We start from the raw sequence: 8,842 nt of genomic DNA on the forward strand, positions 1-8,842 counted from the left end.
AGCCCTTAACGGTTTGGGCCCGGGGTATTTGAGGGACCGCCTGCTCCCAAGGGTTGCTGTCCACTTGACTAGGACATCTGACGGGGCCCTGCTCTGGGTGCCGACAATGAGAGAGGCCCGGCTGTCGTGCACTCAGGACAGGGCCTTCTCTGTTGCTGCTCCCAGACTTTGGAATGCTCTCCCAGTGGCCATTCACTCCTTGGACTCCATCACGGTTTTTAGAAAGCTTGTTTAAACTTGGCTTTTTACCCAGGCTTTTACATAATCATTTTATTGCTGCTACTGTGTGTTTTTACTTGTATTGTTTTTATGCCTGTTTTTTATATGTTTTTATATTTTTTAGCTTGATGTTTTTATTGTCTTTTTATTGTATGTTTTTAACTTTTGTAAACCACCTTGGGGTTGTCTTTTAACGAAAGGAGGTATAGAAATGCAACAATAAATAACAAATAAATAAATAAATCTCTATTTACCACTAATTATGTACTACTTTTGTACTTGACATTATTTGATTACTAGGAAAAAATGGGTTCCATCCTTAAATGATTAAGCTGAAGAGGACTCAAACCAGTGATATAGTTTATTAGACCAAATTACGTATTGGAAGGCATCAGTGTTCAGAGTTACCCAGAGTAACTGATCATTACCTGGGCCTCCTGCCACCATCCAGGCAGCTCTTTACTAAGCAGGAGCAGAGCCACCCCCCAGCAAACAGCCACTCCAAATCAGTCCTCTCCACCTTTCCCTCCTTCATGGTGGCAGCAACCACCACCGCTTGACTCAGTGCATGCCCTTCCGTGCCTCCCTCATGTGCTGCTGGTCTGGTGGAAAAAAGGGGGATGAAACAGAAGATAACATGTCAAGAGCGCAGCAGAGCACTGGAACCCTTTTGACTTTTCCTCTTTCTTGCTCTTTCAAAATCCCCCCCCCCCTTTTCATAATCAGATCAGCAGCATACAAGGAAGGTGCCAGAGGGTGGCACCAAGTCAGGCAGTGCTGGTTGCTGCTGCCATGGAGGGGGGCAGAGCAGAGAAGTTCGAGAAGGGTGTGTATGTGGAGGGGAATGACATTTGGCACCCTGCTTCAGACAAAAGAAGGTATTGGGTCTTGAATGCTGACTGGCAAGAGGAGAGGTGAACCTTTAAAATAAAATAGGTAGTTTTCAATTTTTTGTACTGTTGTTCCAGCAGTGTTAGCAATGCAGCCATCAGAGAAATATGCAGAGAAATCAGATGAGTAGTATATATTCATATATATTCATGAACACAGTTCTACTACTATTAAACAATTTAATATTTAAAATTTTAAGTGTTTTGTGTATTAACCCTACAGCGATACAGTGAAAAAGTATTTTCATTTGGGCCACCCCAGCCTGTTCTTCATTTACAGCCAAAATCAAACTTGGATACATGACCCAACAGTTGCTCTCCCTCTCTCTCTTATTAAATTAAAGATTTTTATTTAAAAGTAGAACAAGAAAAGGGGGGGGGAGACATTCTCCACTCTTGAGATTCCAACAACTACATATTGTATATTTCATATAACAATCCAAAATTTCAAATTCCCCCTCTGATAATAATCTTTTCGCTCTCAGTGTATATCACGAAAGGCAAAGATGGGAATATGGGTAATACAATGGTTAGTCAACTACTGATACACTGCACTGGGCCCTCAATTTTAAAAGAAACCAAATCTTGAATATGGATTTAGACCTTGTGCTATATTAAAATTTATGAGAGGTTCCCAAATTGCCACAAATGTTTCATCTGAGTTATTCCACATATAGGCGGTGAACTTAGCCATCGAAGCATACTCCCATATCTTTAGAAGCCATTCATCCACAGTCGGGATTATCTGCGACCTCCAATTTGCAGCATAAAGGATCTATTAGTTTTGTACTTGGCATTATTTGATTACTAGGAAAAAATGGGTTCCATCCTTAAAAGATTAAGCTGAAGAGGAGCCAAACCAGTGATATAGTTTATTAGACCTAATTACGTATTGGAAGGCATCAGTGTTCAGAGTTACCCTGAGTTTGGTGTAACTGATCATTACCTGGGCCTCCTGCCACCATCCAGGCAGCTCCTTACAAAGGAGGAGCAGAGCCACCCCCCAGCAAACAGCCAAAAAGGGGGGATGAAATAGAAGATATTATGTCAAGAGCACAACAGAGGACTGGAACCCTTTTGACTTTTCCTCTTTCTTGCCCTTTCCAAATCCCCCCCCCCTTTTCATAATCAGATCAGCAGCATACAAGGAAGGTGCCGGAGGGTGGCACCAAGTCAGGCAGTGCTGGTTGCTGCTGCCATGGAGGGGGGCGGAGCGGAGAAGTTCCAGAAGGGTGTGTATGTGGAGGGGAATGACATTTGGCACCCTGCCTCAAACAAATGAAGGTATTGGGTCTTGAATGCTGACTGGCGAGAGGAGAGGTGAACCTTTAAAATAAAATAAGCTGTTTTCAAGTTTTGTACTGTTTTACCAGGAGTGTTAGCAATGCAGCCATCAGAGAAATATGCGTTCAAACACAAGGGGATCTATTTCCAACCAGATCTGGTTACAGTGGAATATGTTGATTCCCTGGAGAATATGGAAATCAGAGACAGCGATTTATTGCTAGTCACTTATCCCAAATCAGGTAAGACTGGATATATGTTCATGAGCAGAGGTCTAACTACTATTAAACAATTTAATATTTAAATATTTAAAGTGTTTTGTGTATTAACCCTACCGCGATGAAGTTAAAAAGTATTTTCATTTCGGCCACCCCAGCCTGTTCTTCATTTACAGCTGAAAGAAACTTGGATAGGTGGTGTGACAGTTGCTCTCATGCAACCCTTGTTGTCCTTGGCCTTCCTTGCCTCTCTTCCTCCACCAGGCCTAGTGTGCATCCTTCTATTGTGTCCCCCCTTGGGACAGAGTCACACTATCCTGCTTGTATATTCAGTGGCTGACATACTGTGCAGGGGAATGTGAGCACTGACCTTGCACATGTGTACACACCTGCAATGGTGCTGCACTGCTGTGAAAAAGACCTCCATGCATGGACGTGTGCGACACAACACCCAATGGAAAAAATGGATGTCGTGTCAAACAGTTCTGTCCATATAGTCCTCATTTCCTGTAGGGCAACCGCACATGGCACTGCACATGCACAGGGGCACGGGTGCTTTTGAACCCCCAGAGTACACTTTTTCTGTAGACCCCACTCCAGACATTAGGAGTGCCATAGGCACTTACATGTTCAGTGGGACAAGCATGGAGGAAGACACACCCCTCCGTTGTCATTCCCTCCCTCCCGCCCAACCAAACATGCTTACAGTGCCATATGTCTGAAGGGGGAGGTGTTGTAAGGGTCTTCACTGGCAATTCCATGCTTTGCAACCCCTACCAATGTGATATTCCGTCTAGAGATGTATATATCAGGTCGTATTAAAATATGATTAAATGAATGAATGAATGAATGAATGAATGAATATTCCCCTTCACAAGAACAATATGGACTCAGAATATTTTGAGCTTGATTCATTTCATGAAGGTCACCGAGATGGAAATTAAGCTACAGATTTATTAGACAGAGTCCCATGGCTGGAGTACAATATCTGCAATATGGATTTTGAGAAGCGCCCATCACCTCGTCTCTTTGCTACCCATCTGCCCTACTATCTAGTACCAAAGGGGTTATGAAATGGAAGAGCAAAAGTAAGGTGAGCCACTTTTTAATTCTGTTAAATTAAACTTTGTTTTCTCCTCCTTTAACTCAACATGTCCATTTTCATGGATAATATTGACTGTCTCTTGACATCTCCACACTTCTCTTCCTTCTTTGGTATGAATGAAAGACCCTGAGGGCCAAACCATGGCTTATGGGAGACATTCCTTCCCCCCAGACTGGAAGTCTCATCCACGCATATATTGATTGAGTGAGTGAGTGATTGATTGATTGATTGATTAAACTTCTATGCCACCCAAACTTTTATCTCTAGGAGGTTAACATAAAAACAATTAAAAAACATAAAAAAGTTAAAACAACGCAACAATTTAAAAATAGCCATAAAATTAAAACCACAGAATTTGGGAAAGCTTGAGTGAAAAGTTGGGTTTTCACGTGTTTTTTAAAAATTGCCAGAGATGGGGAGGATCGTATCTCAGCAGCGAGCACATTCTACAATCTCAGGGCAGCAACCAAAAAGGCCCGTCTCTGTAGCACAAGGCTGAATGACCGGAGGCCAAAAGTCTATGAATATCTGACCAAGCACCTTCATGGTGAACAGTTTTATGGGTAATCTCTTTATTAACTGATCTAAAAGGAAGATGACCATAAACTTAATCTAACTAGAGAAAATTACAGTGAAAACCTAATGTTCATATCACTGAATGGTCTGAATGTTAAAATATTGTTTTTTCTGCAGATTATTTATGTAGCGAGAAACCCAAAAGACGTAATGATCTCCTTTTACCATTTTTCCAAATGTGCAGTGAAATTAGAAGAAATAGAAGACTTTGGTGTGTTTAAGGAGCGGTTTTTATCTGGCAAAGGTAAACATTATTTGCTACCACACCCTTGTCTCTGTACCCCTTCTCGGCATTTGAGAACAAGCTCTTGAGAGCACAGGAAAAGAGTATTCAGCTTCTATGAGGAAGTTCTGTCCTATTTTTTAAAAATCCAATGGCTCCCTTCCTCCAAACAAAAAAAAAGTTTATTCTATGAAAAATAAATTCAGTAGCTGGCATCCAGCCTCATCAAGTGATTGTGCAAATGTGCTGCACAAGGGCAAAGTTGTGGTGCTAGCCAGTTCTGCTCACTCTGGAGCCTGCATTCCAGACCAGTTTTGCACTCGTGCAACCATCCTTCCACTTGTGCAACACGGTGTGCAACATGTGCTGTGTCTGCTCCTGAGCAAGCTCTTCCTGCATCCATTTACTTCTGTGCATAAGTGAGACTTCTGGATTTTGTGCATATTATTTTCTTGAGCAAGCGCTACTTTTCCCCCAAGTGCTTTTTCAGTCTGCATATGACCGATTCTTTTGCATAATAGTATAGTGCCAGTATTAATGTATGTAGTGACCAGTCACTGACCAGCCCCTCCTATCCCCTAAAGCATTAACCAGAAGTTAACCCCGTCCTGACTTACAATCCCTACCTCTAACCAGATCTGTCCTTGTGGCCAAGGGGTTGAGACTGTGACGAACATCCTTTTATATTAAGTGTATAGGGATTTTCATATCTCTCTTCTCTCAACCCTCTTATTAAATATCCCTGTTAGAACGGATGAGAGATATGCATCCTTTTTACTAGCTGATCCTCGTGTACCCATAACGCTCTTTGTCATTATTCTTAATTATGAGATTCACACACACACCTCATTTTGTCTCATTACTTAGGATAACCCAGCTGTATCCTCACGGTGTGTTTGGAATCATGGCAGATATTCCCCTTAATGTTATCGCTGAAACGGGGCATTTGAAGCATTCATTTCTGATCTCTAGTTCAACCAATTTGAACTACAACTTTACTGCTTGCATCCTAACGCCAGCCGCTATCATTTACATTTATTCTAGCTTTCACACCAAAATAATGTATCTATCTTCTGTCAGTTCTTGGTAGTTTATGGCTGGATCATATCGAAGGCTGGTGTGCTCACAGGGGTGACTTCAATATCCTGTTCCTAACCTATGAAGAAATGAAGAAGGTAAGACCTAGCAGTATTATACAGCAAAAGCTGCCCAATGTATGACGATTTTTTAAAATCTCTGGACTCAGAGGGATTTACAAGAGGGACACATCCCTGCAATGTTTCTTGATACTGCCCTCCCACCCCCCCACCCCCGCTTCAGCTTTTGAACTAGCCAAAGGAGGCAAACCAAATGGATAATCCCACACTGAAACTGGCCCAAGAATTCAGCAAGATCATGAATAGCTATCTAGCTTCTCCGTCTCTGAAAAATGATGTCTTGTCTTCACTGGTTTTTTGTGTGTGTGTGTGTCGACTGATATGTTATGCAATTGTGGATTGTCTGACATCAAACTGTGTCTCATTTCAGGATCTGAGAAGTGCTGTACTGAAAATATGCAACTTCCTAGGAAAGAGGCTGTCTGAAGAAGAACTGGCCGATGATGTGGAAAAGGCTGGATTTGATAAAATGAAAATGGATTGCAGAACAAACTGCACGACAATATCCGCTGATCTCCTAGATTTCAGTAAAGGAGCTTTTCTTCGCAAAGGTGAATCAAAAATGGTTGAAAACTGAGGTTGTTCCAACTAGCCCGATACCTGCAGATGCCACAGAAATGATTGGGAGGGGGTGACTCTGCTTTTAAATTCACGGACGGTGGTACATATCAAGAAAAAGAGCAGCACAGCACTAGTGCTATCGTTAGGCAGAGATAACTTGAGTAGATCAAATGACACACAGTGAAGTCCAAAAACCCAGTGATTAACTTGGGCTGTTTTTGTATTTCATGCCTCGAAACCCCAACTTCCCCAAGCAGTAAGCAACTCTAGTGACAGCATCTACACGTGGCATTTCCGGAATCTCTCTTTGTACACATCTGCATCTAGGTCCAGTCCAAGCACCCCCTCCCATTATTGTGAACAGGGATCAGCAAATTTCACTTTTGCAGAGGAGTTCAGCAAATTTCTTCAAGACAGTCACAAACCTGACTGAAGGTTTCATTGTGTGGGTGAAATCTTTATTTTTGGAGGTAGCAGCTGTAAGAGGTTCCTCTTTGCTTAATCAGCAGCGGTTCCAAATACTTCCAACTGGGAAAGCATGAAAAGGACATTCATGCCAGTTCACAACTTTCCAATGGATAATAAGGTAGCCCATCTTAGTGGTGGTGGTGGGGGAATACAGGTACTGTATCTACAACACATGTATCGCTTGCTACCAGATCTGCCCTGAAGTGCTGGCTAGACACCTCCACTATACATTTGGCTTGATTTGTGGAATTTAGCTTGGCAAGCCGTAGAGTTCCAGTATCAAACATGAGCCAGTTTGGTGTGCATTGGAAAAGATGAGGAGGCAGAAACACAGTTCAGACATTTTTTTACGGGAGTACAGAATGCAAACGTTCAATTTGACAAGGCAATAAATCTTAGCTGATATTGTAGGCAAGAGTATGGCTCACAATAATTTAGCTTGAAGTCCTAATTAGAGACCAGTCAACTTGGCTAGGGTGCTTTAATCCAAGCTTAGCTTAAAGATTGCTGTGGAAAGTGCTTGCAAGCGTGGAGGTTTCAAAGTGTGGAAGAGTGGGCATGGCGGGGGGGAGGCTTAGAAGGCGAGGAGCTTAGTTGACCTATCCTTCCTGGTTTAAGTGGGTGCATGCATTGCATGTTGGCAGAGTCTCCTTGTGAGGATCAAGCAGAAAGGCAGGGAAGAGAAGCGAGGAGTGAAGGGCTTCCACTCGCTGGTGTTGGAGTCCACAGGATACTGACCAAAATGATTCCGAGATGCTTCGTTTAGGCCTTTGAGGCCATGTGGTTTGGCTAGAGGTGTGTGTGTGTGTGTGTGTGTGTGTGTGTGTGTGTGTGTATACCATAGGTTAGTGTCCATAGGATAGTGACCAAACAGATTCCGAGATGCATGGTTTAGCCCTCCGAGGCCATGTGCTTTGGCGCCACACACACACACACACACACACACACACACACACACACACACACACCTTGAAACCTGCCCTGAGGCAGATTCCAATCCATTCTATCCAGAAGGTGGCAAATTCCATGCATAACAAATACATTCTTCTTGGTGTGGCATTATTCACTGAGTAAAAATCGCCCCCCAAAAGGCAAGGGTTAAGTTATGTAGATGTATTGCTCATGTCGAATAAAGCTGTGCTGGACGGACCATCTGAAGAACAGTATGCCTTCCAAGTGTACAAGATTACACATCTCCAGTACTGATGCCCTCATTTCCTGGAGTCCTTGCCAGCTAAGTTGTTAATTCAGAAAGGTCAGGAAATGCACTGCATTATCTGTGTGCTCCTGAAGAGTGTTCCGTTGTTGTCTTGTGAAAGGAAGGATTCCTTCCCTGATTGATTCTCTAGGCCTAGCATGCCCTCATCTAGCGGCAACAAGGCAGCTGCTCCTGCTCCCAAGAAGGAAAACCTGAATGTGTGGTGGGAGCAATTGCTGGCAAGTGGTCTGATCACCCCAAACAACATCTGATAACCCTGAGCATTGGAAAGATGATGGCTTTGGATGATGAGCCATTTCAGATGGTGGAGAACTCCAGCTTCCAGTAGCTGCTCCAGCTGCTTGCTCCTGACAAGAAGTTTCCCTCACGCACCACTTTCAACAGGCAGATGGTGCTTTCCCTGTACTGGGCATGCAGGGAGGCTGTGTTGGGGCTGCCAGTGTGCATTTCACTGCTGATCTGTGGACCAGCCGCAGCGGACTGCAAACTGCTTTCTGTCAGCAATCTGGCCACCCAGAAGGGAAGTCCAGGAAGATAGTCCACAATACAAACTGGGCTGCAGAAACGAAACACAGCTCAGAATAGTTCTTTATATCAGGCTTGGGCTGAAAGCTGTTGACACGAGGGTTGACAAATGTTGTCTTCCAGCAGCTAAGAGAAAGCTGCTGACGTGCTTTATAGTCCAAGCTGATAACTCTCAGCTGGCAGGGATTCAAGGCTTATCAGCCCTCTGCAAGAGGCGTTTACTCCTCCTGATAGTTTCCAGCTGTGCTCTCCGCCTTGTGACACGCCGTTGCTGTGGAGTCAGTGGGGGTTGCCTGCAGAGCTCATCTTCTAGTCTGTCTGTCGCTGTCTCTGCTGCCTCAGACTGCTGTGCCTGCTCTGAAACATCAGCCAGACCTTCCTCAGCCGTTTCTTGGGA

The 8,842-nt window shown here is 43.6% G+C and overlaps 1 pseudogene; it reads left to right on the forward strand.

The window, feature by feature from the left end:
• Positions 1 to 2,493: 2,493 nt before the first annotated feature.
• Positions 2,494 to 6,249, forward strand: LOC128339240 (amine sulfotransferase-like; annotated as a pseudogene).
• The last annotated feature ends 2,593 nt before the right edge of the window (positions 6,250 to 8,842 follow it).

The sequence above is a fragment of the Hemicordylus capensis genome, chromosome 1 (assembly GCF_027244095.1).
Source record: "Hemicordylus capensis ecotype Gifberg chromosome 1, rHemCap1.1.pri, whole genome shotgun sequence".
Lineage (NCBI taxonomy): Eukaryota > Metazoa > Chordata > Lepidosauria > Squamata > Cordylidae > Hemicordylus > Hemicordylus capensis.